We start from the raw sequence: 25076 nt of genomic DNA, 5'->3' as shown, positions 1-25076 counted from the left end.
TGGTGAGGCAGTTAAATAAAATTTTAGTGTTAGGATGTCAGAAAGGGCAGAATCAAACTCAAGTCGACAAGGCAACAATAACAACGCATCGGAGGATTTGGTGCAAATGTTTCAAAGGGCGTTTGGAGATATGAGAGAACGGTTGGAGAAGCAAGAGGCTTGGATGAATAGGTTAGATACATCGGTGGCCAATCTTAGTCGGGGGCATCGAGTGGATGTGTCCAATGCCAGAGGACCGGATAGATGGGAGCCTAGGAGGGAAAGGCGAGAAGAGTATGGATATGGGAGTGAACTGGGCGAAGATGAATTTCACGATGTTGAGATGGGAAGGATGAGGAATAGAGGCAATAGGTTCGACAGACGGGGTCGGAATGATCGCGGGGAGGAGTTGGATGGAAATCTAGGAAATATAAAGATGACCATTCCTTCATTCAAAGGAAGGAGTGATCCCGAAGCATATCTGGAGTGGGAGAGAAAGGTTGAGATGATCTTCGAATGTTATAATTATTCGGAGGAGAAGAAGGTGAAGTTAGCGGTTTTAGAGTTTAGTGACTATGCCATTTCATGGTGGGACCAAGTGGTTACTTCACAACGTAGGAGTGGGGAAAGACCAATTAGCACTTGGGAAGAATTGAAGTCATTGATGAGAAAGAGGTTTGTTCCTAGCCACTATTACCGAGATATCCATCAAAAACTGCAAGGCCTATATCAAGGGTCGAAAAGTGTAGAAGATTACCATAAGGAGATGGAAATACTTATGATTAGGGCTAATGTGGTGGAGGATCGAGAGGCTACCATGGCACGATTTTTGAATGGTTTGAATAGGGAAATTGCTAATGTAGTAGAGTTGCAACATTATGTGGAGTTAGAAGACATGTTGCATGTGACTATGAAGGTGGAGAGACAGTTGAAGAGGAAAGGGACAGCTAGGCAACGGATAGGAACTTCGAGTGCAAATCCATCTTGGAAACCGGGATGGAACAACAACAACAACAACAATAAGGTTGATAAAGCTTTTCCTAAGGGTAGGAATGAATGGCAAAAAGGAAAAGAGGAAAGTGCTAGCAAAACAGCACCCAAAATTGATTCACAACCATCAAGAAATCGAGACATCAAGTGTTTCAGATGTTTGGGGTCCGGGCACATCGCTTCTCAATGCCCAAATAAATGGGTAATGGTGTTGTTGGATAATGGAGAAGTGGTGAGTGAAAGTGAAGGCGAGTATGATGACATGCCTGCATTGGAGGACGTTGAAAAGGAAGAAAAATTGGAGTTTGCTGTTGGAGAATCGTTGGTGTCACGGAGAGCTCTTAACACTCAAGTCAAAGTGGATGATTCGGAGCAGCAGCGAGAAAATATATTCCATACACATTGTTACGTCAACGATAAGGTATGTAGCATGATAATTGATGGCGGGAGTTGCACGAATGTAGCTAGCACAACTATAGTTGAGAAACTAGGACTAGCATTGTTAAGACACTCTAGGCCTTATAAGTTACAATGGTTGAATGATAGTGGGGAAGTTAAGGTGAATCGAAGGGTCTTAATCAATTTTTCGATTGGAAGTTATAGTGACAAAGTAGTTTGTGATGTGGTGCCTATGCATGTGGGACATATATTGTTAGGAAGACCATGGCAATATGATAGAAGGGTCACACATGATGGGTATAGGAATCGATATAGCTTTGTCAAGGATGGGAAGACTATTACTCTTGCTCCATTAACACCTACACAAGTTTATGGAGATCAACTCAAGCTGAAAAGTGAGAAAGATGAGAGAATAAGAGAGTCTGGAAAAAGGAGAGGCAATAGTGAAACCATCGATAAGAGAGAAAATAGTGAGGTGGCTAAGAGTGGAGAAAAGAGAGAGGAGCCACATGAGGAGAAAGAAAAGGAGTTAGTTGAGAAGAGAGAAAAAGAGTCAGCTGAGCGGAGGGAAAAGCCAAAGGTCAACTTCTATGCAAAGGAGAGTGAGTTGAAAAAGGCTATGAGTGAAAGTAGACAAATGATATTGTTAGTGTACAAGGAGTCCCTCCTCAATCTTGAGGATTCTAACACATCCCTCCCTAGTTTGGTTAAATCTTTATTGTAGGAGTTCGACGATGTGTTTCCCGAGGAGATGCCAAGTGGATTGCCACCAATCAGAGGCATCGAGCACCAGATTGACTTTGTACCCGGAGCTGTCATACCTAATCGACCAGCTTATCGAAGCAATCCCGAGGAGACGAAGGAGCTTCAGAAGCAAGTGGAGGAGTTGATGAGCAAAGGTTATGTCAGGGAGAGCATGAGTCCATGTGCTGTACCTATTTTGTTGGTACCTAAGAAGGACGGGACTTGGAGAATGTGCGTGGATTGCCGAGCTATCAACAATATCACGGTAAAGTATAATCACCCAATACCTATGTTAGATGATATGCTTGATGAGTTGCATGGGGCTTGCATTTTTAGTAAAATTGATCTTAAGAGTGGGTATCATCAAATTCGCATGCGGGAGGGTGATGAATGGAAAACGGCATTTAAAACTAAGTATGGGTTGTATGAATGGTTAGTTATGCCATTTGGACTCACTAATGCACCGAGCACTTTTATGCGTTTAATGAATCATGTTTTGCGTACTTTTATAGGAAAATTTGTTGTCCCTGTTTATTTTGATGACATTCTAGTGTATGGCAAAGACCTAAATGAGCATTTATGAAGTGTGCTAGTGGCGTTAAAGAAAGAACCACTTTACGCTAACTTCAAAAAATGTACTTTTTACATGGAAAATGTTGTCTCTCTAGGTTTTGTGGTTAGTGCTAATGGCGTAGAGGTAGATGAGGAGAAGAGAAGAGCGATTAAAGATTGGCCTACACCTAAGAGTATAATTGAAGTAAAGAGTTTTCACGGGTTGGCTAGTTTTTATAGGTAGTTTGTAAACGATTTCAGCACAATCACCACACCACTCACCGAGGTAGCTAAAAAGAGAGTAGGTTTTCATTAAGGTGATGAACAGGATCATACAAGTGTAGGTTTCCATTAGGGAGAATCACAGGAAGTTGCATTTAACATGATTAAGGATAAGCTATGTAAAGCACCTATTTTAGCATTACCTAATTTTGATAAAACATTTGAGGTTGAGTGTGATGCATCAGGGATAGGTATAGGAGCAGTATTAATGCAGGAAAGGAGGCCTATTGCTTACTTTAGTGAAAAGTTGAGTGGAGCAGCATTGAACTATCTGACATATGACAAAGAGTTGTATTCACTTGTTCGAGCTTTGGAGACTTGGCAGCACTACTTATGGCCAAAGGAATTCGTGATACACACCGATCATGAATCTTTGAAGCATTTGAGAGGTCAAGGTAAGTTGAACAAAAGACATGCGAGATGGATGGAGTTTATTGAGACTTTTCCATACGTCATCAAGTACAAACAAGGTAATGAAAACATAGTTGCTGATGCATTGTCTCGAAGGTACGTTCTTTTAAATTCATTAAGTACTAGATTACTTGGTTTTGAGCATATTAAAAGCATGTATGAAACTGATAGTGATTTTTCTGATATATATGCTTCATGTGACAAATGTGCATTTGATAAATTCTATAGGCATGAAGGATATCTGTTTTAGGAAAATAAGTTGTGCATTCCTAATTGTTCTTTGCGTGAATTATTGGTAAGGGAAGCACATGGGGGTGGTTTAATGGGACACTTTGGGGTTCAAAAGACTTTAGACATGTTAGGAGAACATTTTTATTGGCCTAGAATGCGACATGACGTAGAGCAAATATGTGGAAACTGCATAACTTGTAAAAAGGCTAAGTCTAAGGTTCAACCTCATGGATTGTATACTCCTTTGCCTGTGCCTAGTGAACCATGGGTAGACATATCTATGGATTTTGTGTTAGGTTTGCCTAGGACAAAGAGGGGTAGGGATTCAATATTTGTAGTGGTCGATAGGTTTAGTAAGATGGCGCACTTTATACCATGTCATAAAACTGACGATGCTACTAATATTGCGGACTTGTTCTTTAAGGAAATAGTACGTTTACATGGAGTACCTAAGAATATAGTGTCAGATAGAGATGTGAAATTTTTAAGTCATTTTGGCGTGTTTTGTGGAGTAAGTTAGGAACTAAGTTATTGTTTTCTACAACTTGTCACCCACAAACAGATGGTCAAACTGAGGTGGTAAATCGAACTATGACACAATTGCTTAGGACAGTGATCAATAAAAATTTGAAATCATGGGAAGAGTGTTTACCATTCATAGAGTTTGCATATAATCGAGCCATACATTCTACTACTTCATTTTCTCCTTTTAAGATTGTTTATGGTTTTAATCCACTAACACCTATGGATTTAATAACTTTACCTGTGCATGAACGAGGTAGCTTGGATGGGAAACGCAAGGCAGAGATGGTGAAAGCACTCCATGAAAGGGTCAGGACGCAGATCGAAGAGAAAAGGAAAGCTGGTTGCATCAAAAGCAAATAAAGGAAGGAGACGCATTACATTTGAACCTGGAGATTGGGTCTGGGTGCATTTCAGAAAGGAGAGTTTTCCAGAACAGAGGAAGTCGAAGTTGCAACCAAGAGGCGATGGATCGTTTCAAGTCATCGAGCGGATCAACGATAATGCCTACAAAGTGGACTTACCAGGTGAGTATAATGTTTCAGCTACTTTTAATGTTGCTGATCTATCTCTTTTCGATGCAGGTTCAGATTCGAGGACGAATCCTTTCCAAGAGGGAGGGGATGATATGAATCAAAGCACGTCCACAACCGAAGCGAGTCAAGCGACCAGTTACGGAAAGGATCCATTGATAGTCGAAGGCGGACCGATGACGCGATTGAGGACGAAGTGAGTGAAAGAAGCAATGGAATTGCTTGTCAAGCAAACGATCGATGAAACAATGTTCGGGAGGTCAAATGAAACAAGTTTCATGTTGGGGTCGAAGGTCGAAGGAACTTGGATCAACGAGATAAAAGCGAACGAAGGTGGCACGGAGTTGGTCTATGCGACTGCAGGCTCAACGGCCTATGCGGCCGCATAGAAGGCCACCGAAACTACATGTGACTGGCTGGAGTGATCTATGTGAAAAAGTGGGAAAAATTCGTTTTTTTTTTATTTTTGCTAAATCTTCTAATGTTGGTAGAACTCTTGTGAAATCAAAATATTACCATATTTTGATTAATTTGGACGTTTTTTTATGCCATAGTATAAATAGGAAACTCTTTTCATTATGTAAAAAAAAACTTTTGCTGAAATTAATACAGAGAGAAATTTTCTTTCAATCAATTGTTCTTCATTGGACAAACTTAGAACTTATCAAGAATCGATTTCTTGTGGCGTTCTTGACGTCGGATTGTGGGTTTCATTGATTGTAATCAAGGGGTTTCAGATTCTTCGCTAATCTAAGGTTTTGTGGTTCAATTATTGGGGTTCAAGATCCAAAACCGGATTAGTATTGGCGTTCTTGGGTTCCGCATCAATCTAGTTGTGGGTTTCGTGGTTTCCATTGCTACGGGGTTCGCATCATGTACACTATGGTGTACACTTTAGTTTACACTTTGCCACGTGACATTACCTTGTTGGACAGTTAAACTTTCAAACAATTTGCTTATCCAATTGACACTTGACAATAATGCAAGTGTCAAACAACGAGTAAAAAATCAGTTTACAAATAGCAAAGTTTAGTCGGTAAGGACCTTGCTACAAGTATACTATGGTGTACGCGTTTGTTTACACTTTGCCACGTGACATAACCCTGTTGGACAGTTTAATTTCTAACAGTTTTTCCATCCAATTGACACTTGACAACAATGCAATTGTCAAACAACGTGTCAAAAATTAGTGTACAAATAGTAAAGTTTAATCGGTAAGAACCTTGCTACATGTACACGATGGTGTGCACAATTTAGTTTACACTTTGCCATGTGACATTACCCTGCTGGACAGTATAAATTTCAAAAGGTTTTCTTATCCAATTGATACTTGAAAATAATGCAAGTGTCAAACAATGTGTCAAAAATCAGTGTACAAATTAGTTATGTTCAATCAGTAAGAACCTTGCTACATTTACATTGTGGTGTACAAACTTTAGTTTACTCTTTGCCACATGTAATTACCATGTTGGATAGTATAAATTTAAAATAGTTTTTCCATCCAATTGACACTTGAAAACAATGCAAGTATCAACCAACGTGTCAAAAATCAGTGCACCAATAGCAAAGTTTAATCGGTATGAACCTCGCTAAAAGGTACACTTTAGTTCACATTTTACCACGTGACATTACCCGGTTGGACAGTTTAAATTTCAAACAGTTTTCCATCCAACTGACACGTGACAACACTGCACGTGTCAAACAACGTGTATACAAATAGCAATGTTCAATCGGTAAGAACCTTGCTACATATACACTATGGTGTACACTTTAGTTTACACTTTGTCACGTAGCATTACTCTGCCGGACAGTTTAAATTTCAAGCAATTTTTCCATCCAATTGACACTTGAGAAACAATACAAGTGTCAAACAAAGAGTCGAAAATCAGTGTACAAATAGCAAAGTTCAATCGGTAAGGACCATGCTACATGTACACTATGGTGTACACTTTAGTTTACACTTTGCCACGTGACATTACCCTGTTGGACAGTAAAAATTTCAAATAGTTTTCTCATCTAGTTGACACCTGAAAACAATGCAAGTGTCAAAAATCAGTGTACAAATAGTAAAGTTCAGTCGGTATGAACCTTGCTACACGTACACTATGGTGTACACTTTAGATTACACATTGCCACGTGTCATTACCCGGCTGGATAGTTTAAATTTTAAACAGTTTTCCCATTTAATTGACAGTTGAAAACATTGCAAATGTCAAATAACGAGTAAAAAATTAGTGTACAAATAGCAAAGTTCAATCGATAAGAACCTTCCTACCTGTACACTATGGTGTACACTTTCGTTTACACTTTGCCACGTGATATTACCCTGTTGGATAGTTTAACTTTCAAACAGTTTTCTTATCCAATTGACACTTGACAATAATGCAAGTGTCAAACAACGTGTCAAAAATCAGTTTCGATAAGGACCTTGCTACATGTATACTATGGTGTATACATTTGTTTACACTTTGCCACGTGACATAGCCCTGTTGGCCAATTTAATTTCAAACAATTTTCCCTTCCAATTGACTCTTGACAACAATGCAATTGTCAAACAACATGTTAAAAATAAGTGTACAAATAGCAAAGTTCAATCGGTAAGAAGCTTGCTACATGTACACGATGGTGTGCACACTTTAGTTTACACTTTGCAATGTGACATTACCTTGTTGGATAGTATAAATTTCAAATGGTTTTCTAATCCAATTGTCACTTGACAACAACGCAAGTGTCAAACAATGTGTCAAAAATCAGTGTACAAGTAGCTAAGTTCAATCGGCAAGAACCTTGCTACATTTACATTATGGTGTACACCCTTTAGTTTACTCTTTGCCACGTGTCATTACCCTGTTGGGCAGTATAAATTTCAAACAGTTTTTCCATCCAATTGACACTTGACAACAATGCAAGTATCAACCAGCGTTTCAAAAATCAGTGTACAAATTGCAAAGTTCGATCGGTATGAACCTCACTACAGGTACACTTTAGTTCACACTTGACCACATGATATTACCCGGTTGGACAGTTTAAATTTCAAATAATTTCCCATCCAACTGACACATGACAACAATGCAAGTGTCAAATAACATGTATACAAATAGCAATGTTTAATTGGTAAGAGCCTTGCTACATGTACACAATGGTGTACACTTTGCCACATGGCATTACCCTGTCGGACAGTTTAAATTTCAAATAATTTTCCCATCTAATTAACACTTGACAACAATGCAAGTGTCAAACAAAGAGTCAAAAATCAGTGTACAAATAGCAAAGTTCAATTGGTAAGGACCATGCTACATGTACACTATGGTGTACATGATAGGCCTCCAATCTGATTTACCTATGTGAGAAAAGGGAAAAAGAAGGGTACATCCAATATAGAAGGCAGCTAGGACATTTAGTTTATTAGCCAGGGGTAAAAGGGGTAATAACTTGTAGTAGGAATTCCAATAAATAGAAGGTGGTTGGCAAGTTTGTGGCAGGAAACCACTGGGAATTCAGTTGGGGGGGGGAGAGACCGGGCCTCTCTAATAGCCTTGGAATTTGTTATTTCCATTCAGTTCAATATACAGAATTTAGTTCATTATCCTTATCTTCTATAATCATATCTACAGATTCATATACATTCTTATAGTAATACTTCTTCCTTCTCAATTCACTCACTGATCTCTCCTCAATCTCGTGTCTCAGACGGGGAACCATCACGTAGGAGACATTCTAGGTCATTTCCAGCAACATCAGACCAACAGCAATCTCAGGTTCTTAACAGTACACTTTAGTTTACACTTTGCCACTTGACATTACCCTAGTGGACAATATCAATTGCAAATAGTTTTCTTATCCAATTAATACTTGACAACAATACAAGTGTCAAACAGTGTGTCAAAAATCAGTGTTCAAATAGTTAAGTTCAATCGGTAAGAACCATGCTACATTTACACTGTGGTGTACACACTTTAGTTTACACTTTGCCACATGACATTACCCTGTTGGACAGCATAAATTTCAAACAGTTTTCCCATCTAATTGACACTTGACAACAATGCAAGTGTCAACCAATGTGTTAAAAATTAGTGTACAAATAACAAAGTTCAATCGATATGAACCTTGCTAGATGTACACTTTACATCACACTTTACCATGTGATATTACCCTATTGGACAGTTTAAATTTCAAACAGTTTTCCCATCCAATTAACACTTGAAAACAATGCAAGTGTCAAACAACGTGTCAAAAATCAGTGTACAAATAGCAAAGTCTAATCAGTAAGAACCTTGCAATATGTACACAATGGTGTACACTTTGGTTTAAACTTTGCCACGTGACATTGCCCAACTAGACAGTTTAAATTTCAAACAGTTTTCCCATCCAATTGACACTTGACAACAATGCAACTATCAAACAACATGTCAAAAATCTATTTACAAATAGCAAAGTTCAATCAGTAAGGACCTTGCTACATGAACACTATGGTGTACACTTTAGTTTACACTTTGCCACGTGACACTACCCTATTGGACAGTTTAAAATTCAAATAGTTTTCTCATCCAATTGACAATTGACAACGATGCTAGTGTTAAACGTGTCAAAAATCAATGCACAAATAGCAAAGTTCAATCGGTAAGAACCTTGCTAAAACTACACTAAGGTTTACACTTCAGTTTATACTTTGCCACGTGACATTACCCTGTTGGGCAGTTTAAATTTCAAATAGTTTTCCCATCCAATTGACACTTGACAACAACGCAAGTGTCTAACAACGTGTCAACAATCAGTGTACAAATAGCAAAGTTCAACTGATAAGAACCTTGCTACATGTACGCAATGGTGTACACTTTAGTTTACACCTTACCACATGACATTACTCTGTTGAACAGTTTAAATTTCAAACAAATTTCCCATCCAATTGACACTTAACAATAATGAATGTGCCAAACAACATGTCAAAAATTAGTGTACAAATAGCAAAGTTCAATCGATAAGAACCTTGCTACATGTACACAATGGTGTACACTTTAGTCTAAACTTCACCTCGTGACATTACCCTGTTGGACAGTTTAAATTTCAAACATATTTCCCATCTGATTGACACTTGACAACAATGCAATTGCCAAACATTGTGTCAAAAATCCATGTACAAATATCGAAGTTCAATCGGTAAGGACCTTGCTACATGTAAACTATGGTGTACACTTTAGTTTACACTTTGCCACGTGAAATTACCCTGTTGGACATATTAAATTTCAAACAGTTTTCCCATCAATTTGACTCTTAAAACAATGCAAGTGTTAAACAACGTGTTAAAAATTAGTGTACAAGTAGCAAAGTTCAATCAGTAAGAACATTGCTACATGTACACTATGGTGTACACTTTAGTTTACACTTTACCACGTGACATTACCCTGTTGGGCAATTTAAATTTCAAACAGTTTTCCCATCTAATTGACACTTGATAGCAATGTATGTGTCAAATAACGTGTCAAAAATTAGTATACAAATAGCAAAGTTCAATTGGTAAGAACCTCGCTACATGTACACTATGGTGTACACTTTAGTTTACACTTTACCACGTGACATTACCCTGTTGGGCAATTTAAATTTCAAATAGTTTTCCCATCTAATTGACACTTGATAGCAATGCATGTGTCAAATAACGTGTCAAAAATTAGTATACAAATAGCAAAGTTCAATTGGTAAGAACCTCGCTACATGTACACTATGGTGTACACTTTAGTTTACACTTTACCACGTGACATTACCCTGTTGGGCAATTTAAATTTCAAATAGTTTTCCCATCTAATTGACACTTGATAGCAATGCATGTGACAAATAACGTGTCAAAAATTAGTATACAAATAGCAAAGTTCAATCGGTAAGAATCTCACTACATGTATACTATGGTGTACACACTTTAGTTTACACTTTGCCACGTGACAGTAACCTGTTGGAAAACTTAAATTTCAAACAGTTTTCCCATCCAATTAACAATTGACAACACTACAAATGTCAAACTACGTGTTAAAAATTAGTGTACAAGTAGCAAAGTGTACACTATAGTGTACACTTTAGTTTACACTTTGCCACGGGTCATTATCCTGTTGGAGAGTTTAAATTTCAAATATTTTTTCCATCCAATTGACACTCGTCAATAATGTAAGTGTCAAATAACGTGTCAAATATCAGTGTATATATAGCAAAGTTCAATCGGCAAGGACCTTGCTACATGTACACTATGGTGTACACACTTTAGCTTACACTTTGCCACGTGACATTACCCTTTTAGACAGTAGAAATTTCATACAGTTTTCCCATCTAATTGAGACCTGACTACAATGCAAGTGTCAAAAAATGTATCAAAATTCAGTATACAAATAGCAAAGTTCAATCGGTGTGAACCTTGCTACATGTATACTTTAGTTTATACTTAACCACGTGACATTACCTTGTTGGGCAGTTTAAATTTCAATCAATTTTCCCTTCCAATTGACACTTGACAACACTGCAAGTGTCAAACTACATGTCAAAAACCAGTGTACAAATAGTAAAGTTCAATCGGTAAGAACCTTGCTACATGTACACTATGGTGTATATACTTTAGTTTACACTTTGCCACGTGACATTGCCTTGTTGGACAGTATAAATTTCATACAGTTTTCCCATCCAATTGACACTTGACAACGATGCAAGTGTCAAACAACATGTCAAAAATCAGTGTACAAATAGCAAAGTTCAATCGGTATGAACCTTGCTACATGTACACTTTTCTTTAAACTTTACCACGTGACAATACCCTGTTAGACAGTTTAAATTTCTAATAGTTTTCCCACCTAGTTGACACTTGATAGCAATACAAGTGTCAAACAATACGTCAAAAATCAGTGTACAAATCGTAAAGTTCAATTGGTAAGGAGCTCGCTACATGTACATAATGGTGTACTTTTTAATTTACACTTTGCCACATGACAGTACCCTTTTGGACAGCTTAAATTAAAAACAATTTTCCCATCCAATTTATACTTGACAACACTGCAAGTATCAAACTACGTGTCAAAAATCTGTGTACAAATAACAAAGTTCAATCGGTAAGAACCTTGCTCCATGTACATTATGGTGTACACACTTTAGTTTACATTTTACCACGTGACATTACCCTATTGGGCAGTTTAAATTTTAAACAGTTTTTCCATCCAATTGACACATGACAACAACGCAAGTGTCTAACAACGTGTCAAAAATCAGTGTACAAATAGGAAAGTTCAATCGGTAAGAACCTTACTACATATACGCTATAGTGTACACTTTAATTTACAATTTACCACATGACATTACCCTGTCGAATAATTTAAATTTCAAACAAATTTTCCATCCAATTGACACATGATAAAAATGAAAGTGTGAAACTACGTGTCAAAAATCAGTGTACAAATAGCAAATTTCAATCGGTAAGAACCTTGCTACAAGTACACAATGGTGTACACTTTAGTTTAAACTTTGCCTCGTGACATTACCCTGTTGGACAGTTTAAATTTCAAACAATTTTCCCATCCAATTGACACTTGACAACAATGCAAGTGCAAAACGTGTCAAAAATCCGTATACAAATAACAAAGTTCAATCGGTAAGGACCTTGTTACATGTACACTATAGTGTACATTTTAGTTTACACTTTGCCACGTGACATTACCCTGTTGGACAGTTTAAATTTCAAGCAGTTTTTCCATCAAATTGACTCTTGACAACAATGAAAGTGTCAAACAACGTGTCAAAAATTAGTGTACAAATAACAAAGTTCACTCGGTAAGAACCTTGCTACATGTACACTATGGTGTACATTTTAGTTTACACTTTACCACATGACATTACCCTGTTGGATAGTTTAAATTTCAATCAGTTTTCCCTTCGAATTGACACTTGACAACACTGCAATTGTCAAACTATGTGTCAAAAACCAGTGTTCAAATAGAAAAGTTTAATCGATAAGAACCTATCTACATGTACACTACGGTGTACACACTTTAATTAATACTTTGCCACGTGACATTACCATGTTGGACAGTATAAATTTCACACAGTTTTCCTATCCAATTGACACTTGACAATGATGCAAGTGTCAAACAACATGTCAAAAATCAGTGTACAAATAGCAAAGTTCAATCGGTATGAACCATGCTACATGTACACTTTAGTTTACACTTTACCACGTGACAATACACTGTTGGGAAGCTTAAATTTCAAATAGTTTTCCCATCTGATTGACACTTGGCAACAATGCAAGTGTCAAACAATGTGTCAAAAATTAGTTTTAAAAAACCAAAGTTCAATTGGTAAGAACCTTGCCTCATGTACCATATGGTGTACACACTTTAGTTTACACTTTGACACATGACATTACCCTTTTGGACAGTATAAATTTCAAGTAGTTTTCCCATCCAATTGACACCTGACAACAATGCAAGTGTCAAACGACGGGTCAAAAATCACTGTACAAATCGTAAAGTTCAATCGATATGAACCTCGCTACATGTATATTTTAGTTTACACTTTACGACATGACATTACCCTGTTGGGCAGTTTAAATTTCAATCAGTTTTCCCATCTAATTGACACTTGACAACATTGCAAGTGTCAAACAAAGTGTCAAAAATCAGTGTATAAATAGTAAAGTTCAATCGGTAAGAACCTTGCTACATGTACGCTATGGTGTACACTTTAGTTTACATTTTGCCACCCGACATTACCCTGTTCTCCAGCTTAAATTTCAAACAGTCTTCCCATCCAATTGGGACATGATAACACTGCAAGTGTCAAACTACGTGTCAAAAATCAGTGTACAAATAGCAAAATTCAATCGGTATGAACCTTGCTACATGTACACTTTAGTTTACGCTTTACTACGTGACATTAGCATGTTGGTCAGTTTAAATTTCAAACAGTTTTCCCATCTAATTAATACTTAATAAGAATGCAAGTGTCAAACAACATGTCAAAAATTAGTGGACAAATAGCAAAGTTCAATCGGTAAGAATCTTGCTACATGTACCATATGGTGTACACACTTTAGTTTACACTTTGACACGTGACATTACCCTTTTGGACAGTATAAATTTCAAACAGTTTTCCAATCCAATTGATACCTTACTACAATGCAAATGTCAAACAACGTGTCAAAAATCAGTGTACAAATAGCAAAGTTCAATCAGTATAAATCTTGCTACATGTATACTTTAGTTTACACTTTACCACGTGACATTACCCTATTGGAAAGTTTAAATTTCATTCAGTTTTCCCAACCAATTAACACTTGACAACATTATAAGTGTCAAACAACGTGTCAAAAATCAGTGTAGAAATAGCAAAGTTCAATCGATAAGAACCTTGCTACATGTACTGATAAGTGCATTTTATGCACTTATTCAGACTACATAACTAGGTTTTTATGTCGTCAAATTATTAATTTTTACCTAATTTGTGTTAATTTTCTTTTGTTTTTAGTTATGGACCCATTTTGAAGCAATTGGAAAAGAAAATAATCAGTTGGCTATTGCATTGAGTTTGTGGACAAAATCTCGCGGAATAAAAGATGAAGGGTCAAAATTGAGGAGAAAATGAAGAGAAGGACTAACTTGCATTACACGAAAGAATTGAGTACACAAAACTTATTGGACTTGGGCTCCTAATTTGTATACAGAACAAGGGTTTTATTGTTGAGACAAAAAGAGGGGGTACACGCACAAAAGCGGGGGCTGAAAAAAGATATTAGACGGCAGAAAAAGGGGAGAAAATTCGGCCAGCTGCTGGGAGTGAATTAAGTGGGTTGCAAAAGTTGAATTATATATTGACACACCCACAGAAAGCCATAGCAAGGAGATGGGAATTGGAATATTATATGCACAAAAAGGTGGCTGGAATTAAAGAAATTGAAGTGCTGAATTGTGTATATCATATACAAAACAACTTGAGAGGTCAGCAGCTGGAATGGAAATACAAAAGTGGGCGGCTGATTTGGAAGATTATATATATATTCACGCATAGAATTGGAGATGAACAAAAGGCTGCTGAAGGAATAATTTCAGATTTCTTTGTAAAAGGAATTTGGATGTTGATCACGTTTCGTCAATTATTGGTGATGTCGTTCCACTTTTATTTATTTAATTTTGCCGTTATGTTAGGCTGGATCTTTTCGAGCTAGGATTTGTGATGAACCTTATATTATGAATCATTAATCTTGAATTTTATTCATTTGACGTTAAAACATCTTTTTAATTATTGAATGATTTGCATGTATTTTATTTTCTCTACAATTATGTGCGCAATAGTTGTATGAGATTTGTGACTTGTTTTACCCTCGAGAGATGGAAATTAAGTTAGACATTATGTTAATTGTCGTAAAGTCCGATAGGGGATAGAAATATACCGCTATGCTTTACATGATCTTTAAATATTCATAAATCTTTAATGCATTTTTATATGTTCGTATTCGTCATAGAAATATAGTCGGGTCACGTGTAAAAATAGGTTTAACTCTAGTCGAAAGAGATTGTTAAACAAATTAGGAATATTGATCTTCATAATTGAATCGTGTTGTCAATTTTATAAAATTCGGATTAAAGGGATTGATATAAGGGGATTCGGGATCCTAGTACGCATTTCGTTATCATATTTTTATAAAACTTGCATTTAGTTATAATCACGCATTTAATTTAGTTAATTTAGGCTTTATATTTATAAGTAGGTTATCAAATTATAATTTAGTTAGCGAAAATATCAAGAATTTCTACTGTTTCGGTTAAGGCGTAGATAATTTAAATTTAAACTGATACAATCTCTGTGGGACGATACTTGGATTCAAAAGGTCCACTTTATTACTTGAACGCGACCCGTGCACTTGCGGTGTAGGATTTGAGCTAACAAGTTTTTGGCACCGTTGCCGAGGATTGTATTTTAGTTTAATTTCATTTATCTTGGCACTAATTCGAACTTTTCTTTTATTATTATTTTATTTTATTTATTTATTATTATTATTATTTTATTTTTATTTTACGGTTATTTTAGCACTTTAATTTTCTCTTGCATTTTATGCGAACTTCGAGGGACGGTGAACTGATACCAATTGATCCAGAAATCGAACGTACTTTTCACCGTAAGCAAAGAGAAGCGAGAGAAATAAAACAACAAGAGATGGCCAACGGACAAAATAATCCAATTATTCAAGTGAATGAAGAAGCAGTGGTTAATGAAGGGAACATGCTAGTTGGGGACTTCATGACTCCACAAATTATTCAAAGCCAATCTAGCATCGTTTATCCTCCGTTTGGACAACCAAACTTTCAGCTAAAGACCAATGTCATTCATTTATTCCAAAAAGACAATTGATGAAGCTTTGGAATTGTTTGAGAGAGTGGCTACTACCACAGCCATGTGGGCCTCTGAGCGTGTTGTTCACAAAAAAGTATATAAGGGTTTAAATTACTAATAACAAGTGGCTTCGGAATTTCTTATGGACACAGACATAGCAGCTCACAAGCAATTCAGTGTTATACTTATTCATTATCTACATATGGCCTTTTCTTCCAAGCTGCTTGATTTCGTGACCACTAATTGACGTCTATTTCACAAACTATGTAAGAAGAGCAAGGCAAATGAAAACTCAATCGGTTGAACATATCATTTCCTTTTCACCGGATTAGACATTGAATATGGAGATAAAAGCACAGTTTGACCAATTAAAAGCAATAAGTTTCTCCAAACATGGACCGAGAGTTGACAAATTTTCATGTACCATCATTTTGAGTGTACCTTTAGCAGGCATGATCTACAATTTTAAATTAACCTGGCCTAGTAAATAGGCCTTAAATTACTATAGGTTCATTTGTCACAAAAAATAAAAAAGAAAAATTAGAGTAACCCGATCTAATTAATAGGCCTTAAATTACTAAGGGTTAGTTTGTCAAATAAAAATTGGAATGGTAAGCTATGCCTATCAAAGCCACGACAAATATTCGAATTTGATGGGCTTGAACATATACTCGTTCACCACATAGTATCCTTTTTTTTCAAAAGAAAAGGCATAGGCCCTTTCTTACCATCCTCTGGATTAAAACACTTTTGATGATTTCATAATGCTGATGTCATATTAAACGTGGTTTCTTCAAAGACAAAATTTGATTAAATATTATTTAATTTATATTTTTAGACGAAATAAGTAATTGTCATATAAGAGTATATAAAGATCTTGTGTTTGAATTTTGGGTATCATGTATCTGCCATGAAACACATAAAAACTGATCAATATTTAGTGAAATAATTAGTTATGCCAAATGGATTATATGGGTTCCGAATTAATTTCTGAAACAGTTATTATAAGTAAGGTTTCCGACTACATTTTGTTGTGCGGAAGCGATTTGTTGCATTTAACAATTATGTCATGGCTAAGAATTATATATTTTAAAGGAATATGATAATTATTTATATAGTGAATACCTAGCTAATTCAGTTTCAATCTTATCACCTTATCATTTATGGTAAAGTCTTACAAATGGTAAAGTCTTACAAAAGGAATATGATAATTATTCTCAATTTTTTATTAACATTCAAATATCAAATATATTTATGGTAAGTCTTACAAACAGTCCGTGAGATATTAATATGTTAAATTTTTTGGCTTTTTATGTAACAAAATTATTTATAATATTTAATTATTTAAAATACATGTTTTTGACTTTTTGTGCACAACTTCACCATTTTTTTGCACGAAACAGCATATTAATTTTAGTTAATGATGGTTTTTTTCTCCAAATGGTTATAATCTTTTAATATTTCTGTTTCTTTTTTGGGGGAGATAAATTTTCCTTTTTCCTAAGAATAACTAAATTTTCCTTTTTCCTAATTGTGTACAAGATTTTGTTTTCAATTTTGGCTTTTGTATTTGGAGGGAAAATTTCTAGTTCCCTCTTTTTTTTGTCAACATCTTTATCTCTTTATAAGATGTGTTTCTCATTTTTTAATCCACATTCTCATTTTTTAGTTCTCTATAGCGTAGGTATTTTCATTCAAGAACGATCCATCTAATGATTATTTTTATGCGTTTTTTTTTTTTTTTTTTGGTTTCTTAATCTAATATATTTGCTATTCTTGATTTCATGTTGATTCATTTCAAAGTTCTATTGGTCATTTGTCAAAGACTGCTGATATACTTATTCACGACGGAGGTACGTTTATATCCCTTTTTCCTCATCCCATATTTTACAGCAATTCATTGATTTATATACTTTAGATCCATTCCATGAGAATCTGATCCATCATTCGGTTTGTCTAGCTAGATGGACGAATCAGAGCCTCAATTCCCTGAGAATCTGATCCATCATTCTGGAAAGGTTAGCAGGTCACTCCCATTATTGTTTTCTCGATGGATACTCCGGTTATAATCAGATTTCGATTGCGCCCGAGGATCAAGAGAAGACTACGTTTACTTGTCCTTATGGTACCTTTGCGTATCGTAGGATGCCATTTGGTCTATGTAATGCTCCCGCCACATTTCAGCGTTGCATGATGGCCATCTTCTCTGATATGGTGGAAAAATTCATAGAGGTCTTTATGGATGATTTCTTGGTTTTTGGTTCTTCGTTTGATGAGTGTCTGGAGCACTTAAACTTGGTCTTGCAGCGGTGTAAGGAAACAAATTTGGTATTAAACTGGGAAAAGTGTCACTTCATGGTACAAGAGGGCATCGTGTTGGGGCATCGAATTTCAGCTAAAGGGATTGAAGTGGACAAGGCAAAGATTCAAGTTATTGAGAAGTTACCACCACCAACCTCGGTCAAGGGTGTTCGCAGTTTCCTTGGTCATGCTGGATTTTATCGGCGCTTCATCAAAGACTTCTCTAAGATCACTAAACTATTATGCAATCTACTAGTCAAGGATGTCCCTTTCAACTTCTCTGAAGAATGTTTATTGTCTTTCAACACTTTAAAGGAGAAGTTAATTTCAGCGCCAGTAATTGTTGCACCAGATTGGAATTTGCCCTTTGAACTAATGTGTGATGCAAGTGACTATGCAGTGGGAGCAGTATTGGGACAGCGACGAGATAAATTTTTTCACGTGATCTATTATGCAAGCAAGACGTTGAATGATGCACAGCTGAACTATGCCACCACTGAGAAGGAACTTTTAGCTGTAGTCTACGCCTTTGATAAATTTCATTCTTATCTTGTTGGATCAAAAGTAATAGTTTATACAGATCATGCAGCTTTAAAGTATCTGATGACAAAGAAAGATGCAAAGCCAAGACTAATTAGATGGGTATTACTTTTGCAAGAATTTGATTTAGAGATAAAAGATAAGAAGGGAAGTGAAAACTTAGTAGCTGATCACCTATCTCGACTTGAGCATGGAGAACAGGAAAAGTCAGTAAACATAAATGAGATCTTTCCAGATGAACAGATTTTCAATATAGAGGAAGTACCTTGGTATGCTGATATAGTGAATTATCTAGCCAAATCCATTATTCCACCAGACTATTCAAGTCATCAAAAGAAGAAATTCTTTTCTGACTTGAAGTATTATTTTTGGGAGGACCCTATTCTTTACCGGCAGGGTCCAGATCAAATTATTAGGCGGTGTATTCCTAAAGAAGAGATCCCTCAAATACTCGAGCACTGTCATTCATCTGCCTATGCTGGACACTTTGGCGCATCAAAGACTGCCGCAAAAATTCTACAGTCGGGTTTTTACTGGCCATCGATATTCCGAGATACATTTGAATTTGTGAAGAGGTGTGATAGATGTCCGCGCACGGGAAATATCTCAGGAAAGAACGAAATGCCTCTAAATAGCATTCTGGAGGTAGAGCTCTTTGATGTGTGGGGGATCGACTTTATGGGGCCATTTCCCTCATCATACTCGAATCAGTATATACTTGTCGCCGTTGATTATGTTTCTAAGTGGGTGGAAGCAATAGCATTGCCAACCAACGATGCGAAGGTTGTAATTGCATTCCTAAAGAAGTATATTTTCACCCGTTATGGTACACCTCGAGCTATCATAAGTGATGGGGGCAAACACTTTTGCAATCGTCAGTTTGAATCTTTGCTGGCTAAATATGGCGTCCGACATCGTATAGCTACCCCTTATCACCCTCAGACCAGCGGTCAAGTTGAAATCTCCAATCGAGAATTAAAGTGGATACTGGAGGTAACAGTGAGTTCTTCAAGAAAAGATTGGTCTAAGAAACTTGATGATGCTTTGTGGGCTAACAGAACGGCTTTCAAAACACCTATAGGCATGTCTCCTTATCGTTTGATTTTCGGAAAAGCATGTCATTTGCCAGTTGAATTGGATCACCGAGCTTATTGGGCAGTCAAGAACTTGAACTTTAATTTAAGGGCCGCCGGTGAAAAGAGATTACTTCAGTTGAATGAAATGGACGAGTTTCGATTGGAAGCCTATGAGAACGCAAAACTCTACAAGGAGCGCACAAAAAAGTGGCATGACATGCACATTCAAAGAAGGAAGTTTGAGGTTGGGCAACAAGTTTTGCTGTACAATTCTAGACTCAAACTTTTTCTTGGTACATTAAGGTCTAAATGGTCAGGGCCATACACCATAGTCAAGGTGTTTCCTTATGGAACAGTTGAAATAATGCATGAAAGTAAAGGGACCTTTAAGGTTAATGGACAACGGTTGAAGCCATATTGGAACGGTGAATTTTCGAAAGAAAAATCAACCGTTCAACTTGCAACACCAGAATGAATGAACAAAAAGTCGAGCTCTAGACTATAAATCGAGCGCTTAATGGGAGGCAACCCATTCTTCTTTCTCCTTTTGCTATGTTAATTAACTATTGCATTACTTGTAGTTTTAGGGACTGCATTAATTTAGGAACTCATGCATTTAAATGGGTAGTGTTGGACACATTTTAAGTGATACTTTCAGACCTGGACCAGTAACTTAGGCATATTAATTATTCAGTTCATTTTATTTTGACATGGTTATCTAAGTTCATCGTTAACATCTTAGCATTCTATTGAGCTTACATTGATGTGATATGCATCTTTAAGGTGGTACCTAAATCTCAATCTTTCTTGGTATGAACTTATTGCAAATATCTAACTTTTGTATGCTATCACTAATATTTATTTTGAATACTTGAAACAGAGAATTAAAGCCTCACAACAAAGAAAGGCTACATCTGTCGTGATACCTACCAATTGGAGCAGCCTGATTATTCATCGCATCCATTTACCCTGGGGAGTTTCTAATCCTTACCCCTTACTTTGTTTAGTTTTGCTTATACATTGGGGACAATGTAGTATTTTAGTTTGGGGGTGGGTGAGTATTGGGATACTTAGAATACATACTTTTCAACTGCTAATCGAGTCCGTATAACTGATAAAAAAAAATTCAAAAATAAAATAAAAATAAAATCATTCAAAAAAAATAAAAAAAATTTGTTTAGTAGCGTTGACGAGTTGCCGTCTATGAAGATATTGTTTATTTGAATTGAGTACATATTTAGTTAGATTCCGGATAACATCTTAAATTGTACTTTTACTTTATAACTTATCCATGTTAGATTTGATTATTTGAGCACATAGCCATATTGATTTATCACTTATGTTGGTACACAATGTAATTTTTGTGGAATTGTTGATGTTGTTGACTTAGGTTTGAATAAAATTCTTAAGTACCTTATTTAGAAACTAAACTGAAAAAAAAAAAAAAAAAAAGCAGTTTGGGGGTGAGAAGGTTAGTGTTTGTCTTCCTAGAAATGCGATGGTTTGGAATTCTCGGATCCCGGCGTTAATTGAAAGGGTTTGAGTTAAAAAGTCTAAAACAGGCACTGATCATCATACATTTTTTTTACTTCTTTCCGTAGCCTTTATGACTCGAGTGATTAAGCTTGTAAGGGTCTATAAAACCTGGTGTCCTAAAGTCGTCTGACTTGGGAGTCATCGGCCTAAAGCTCGATACAGGGGCCATCTAGAAAGCTTAATGGAAAGAATCTTTGCACATAAGAAAAAATAGAAATAAATAAACAGTTGGATTCTCATATCAAAAGAAAAAGTAACACATCTTCTACTTATTTTCGTAGTCTTCTTGACTCGAGTTATTAAGCCTGCAAGGGTATCTAAAAACCTGATGCCCTATAGTCGTCTAACTTGGGAGTCATCGGCCTAAAGCTCGCTACAGGGGTCAATTAGAAAGCTTAATGAAGAGAAGTCTTGCACAGGAGATGCCAAAAAAAAAAATGAAGAAGAAAAATTGAGATATAAATTATCAAAAGTGAGATGTGCCTAGTAATGACTTTGAGATTTGAATTCTAGAGATTGACGGTTTGGTTATGAGAAAGACTTACTATCTCTCTTTCTAGGTTTACAAGTATCTAATTCTGAACACTTGTGCGGAAAAATGCATCATAATGATTTTTAGGAACCCCTTGTGTACTAGAAATACCTCAGGATTGGAGAGAAAAGCATAAGGAGTGATTGTTACACGAGAGGTGTGAGGAAAAATTACCACAAGAGGGTTGGGACTATGAATAAATCAACAACACTTGATTGGTTGTATTCTAATATAGGTATTAGTTCAATGTTGGCTAATCTCACACACACACACAAAATCGAGCATCGGATAAGCAAATTTTTTTTTTTATTTTTGATGTTGTTTGGATCTTTCTAAAATATTGCTTAAATTCGAACCTGAAGCATATGGTAAGTAGTTCAACGTTGAGTCGTTTATTTATGATTTGTTAGATAAGAAATGTGTTATACTTAAGTTTTATTTTATTTTGTTCGAGGACGAACAAAAGTTTTAGTTTGGGGGTGTTTGATAAGTGCATTTTATGCACTTATTCAGACTACATAACTAGGTTTTTATGTCGTCAAATTATTAATTTTTACCTAATTTGTGTTAATTTTCTTTTGTTTTTAGTTATGGACCCGTTTTGAAGCAATTGGAAAAGAAAATAATCAGTTGGCTATTACATTGAGTTTGTGGACAAAATCTCGCGGAATAAAAGATGAAGGGTCAAAATTGAGGAGAAAATGAAGAGAAGGACTAACTTGCATTACACGAAAGAATTGAGTACACAAAACTTATTGGACTTGGGCTCCTAATTTGTATACAGAACAAGGGTTTTATTGTTGATATATATATACACATGCAGCCGAGACAAAAAGAGGGGGTACACGCACAAAAGCGGGGGCTGAAAAAAGATATTAGACGGCAGAAAAAGGGGAGAAAATTCGGCTAGCTGCTTTGGGGAATTAAAACTTGGGCTGAGAATTAATTGTAGAATTCCATACAGGAAAAGCCGAGAGATTAAGCGGTTGAATTGATTTTGTCGGCCAGCAGCTGGGAGTGAATTAAGTGGGTTGCAAAAGTTGAATTATATATTGACACACCCACAGAAAGCCATAGCAAGGAGATGGGAATTGGAATATTATATGCACAAAAAGGTGGCTGGAATTAAAGAAATTGAAGTGCTGAATTGTGTATATCATATACAAAACAACTTGAGAGGTCAGCAGCTGGAATGGAAATACAAAAGTGGGCGGCTGATTTGGAAGATTATATATATATTCACGCATAGAATTGGAGATGAAGGCTGCTGAAGGAATAATTTCAGATTTCTTTGTAAAAGGAATTTGGATGTTGATCACGTTTCGTCAATTATTGGTGATGTCGTTCCACTTTTATTTATTTAATTTTGCCGTTATGTGAGGCTAGATCTTTCCGTGCTAGGATTTGCGATGAACCTTATATTATGAATCATTAATCCTGAATTTTATTCATTTGACGTTAAAACATGTTTTTAACTATTGAATGATTTGCATGTATTTTATTTTCTCTACAATTATGTGCGCAATAGTTGTATGAGATTTGTGACTTGTTTTACCCTCGAGAGATGGAAATTAAGTTAGACATTATGTTAATTGTCGTAAAGTCCGATAGGGGATAGAAATATACCGCTATGCTTTACGTGATCTTTAAATATTAATAAATCTTTAATGCATTTTTATATGTTCGTATTCGTCATAGAAATATAGTCGGGTCACGTGTAAAAATAGGTTTAACTCTACTCGAAAGAGATTGTTAAACAAATTAGGAATATTGGTCTTCATAATTGAATCGTGTTGTCAATTTTATAAAATTCGGATTAAAGGGATTGATATAAGGGGATTCGGGATCCTAGTACGCATTTCGTTATCATATTTTTATAAAACTTGCATTTAGTTATAATCACGCATTTAATTTAGTTAATTTAGGCTTTATATTTATAAGTAGGTTATCAAATTATAATTTAGTTAGCGAAAATATCAAGAATTTCTACTGTTTCGATTAAGGCGTAGATAATTTATATTTAAACTGATACAATCTCTGTGGGACGATACTTGGATTCAAAAGGTCCACTTTATTACTTGAACGCGACCCGTGCACTTGCGGTGTAGGATTTGAGCTAACAAGTTTTTGGCGCCGTTGCCGGGGATTGTATTTTAGTTTAATTTCATTTATCTTGGCACTAATTCGAACTTTTCTTTTATTATTATTTTATTTTATTTATTTATTATTATTATTATTTTATTTTTATTTTACAGTTATTTTAGCACTTTAATTTTCTCTTGCATTTTATGCGAACTTCGAGGGACGGTGAACTGATACCAATTGATCCAGAAATTGAACGTACTTTTCACCGTAAGCAAAGAGAAGCGAGAGAAATAAAACAACAAGAGATGGCCAACGGACAAAATAATCCAATTATTCAAGTGAATGAAGAAGCAGTGGTTAATGAAGGGAACATGCTAGTTGGGGACTTCATGACTCCACAAATTATTCAAAGCCAATCTAGCATCGTTTATCCTCCGTTTGGACAACCAAACTTTCAGCTAAAGACCAATGTCATTCATTTATTCCAAAATGGACATCAATTTTATGGCAGGTCTGATGAAAATCCACATACACATGTCTCTCGATTTTTAGAGATGTGTCAACACTTTAAATATCAAGGGATTTCAGATGATGCAATCAAATTGAGATTATTTCCACATACTCTACGGGATAGAGCGCTTGAATGGTTAGATTCACAGCCTATTGCTAGTATCACCACTTGGAATGACTTGGCTCAAAAATTTTGCACCAAATTCTTCCCACCGGCTAAGATTACAAAGTTGAAGCATGACATATCCATATTTCGACAGGGAGAAACCGAATCCTTTGATGAAGCTTGGAATAGATTCAAGAACATGCTTCGGAAGTGCCCTCATCATGGTATCAGCAAGGGGCTTCAGGTCCAATATTTTTATGTAGGTCTACTTCCATCATATAAAAGCATGGTGGACTCATCATCCAATGGCTCCTTATCCACAAAGACAATTGATGAAGCTTTGGAATTGTTTGAGAGAGTGGCTACTACCACAGCCATGTGGGCCTCTGAGC

General features: G+C 36.1%; 1 pseudogene; it reads left to right on the top strand.

Moving 5' to 3' along the window:
* The first annotated feature begins 382 nt into the window (after nt 1-382).
* LOC111389883 lies at nt 383-20390 on the top strand (annotated as a pseudogene).
* Nucleotides 20391-25076: the final 4686 nt, after the last annotated feature.

The sequence above is a fragment of the Olea europaea genome, unplaced genomic scaffold (assembly GCF_002742605.1).
Source record: "Olea europaea var. sylvestris unplaced genomic scaffold, O_europaea_v1 scaffold63, whole genome shotgun sequence".
Classification (NCBI taxonomy): Eukaryota; Viridiplantae; Streptophyta; class Magnoliopsida; order Lamiales; family Oleaceae; genus Olea; species Olea europaea.
The sequence above is the reverse complement of the archived record's forward strand: the minus strand, read 5'-3'. Positions and strand labels throughout refer to the sequence as shown.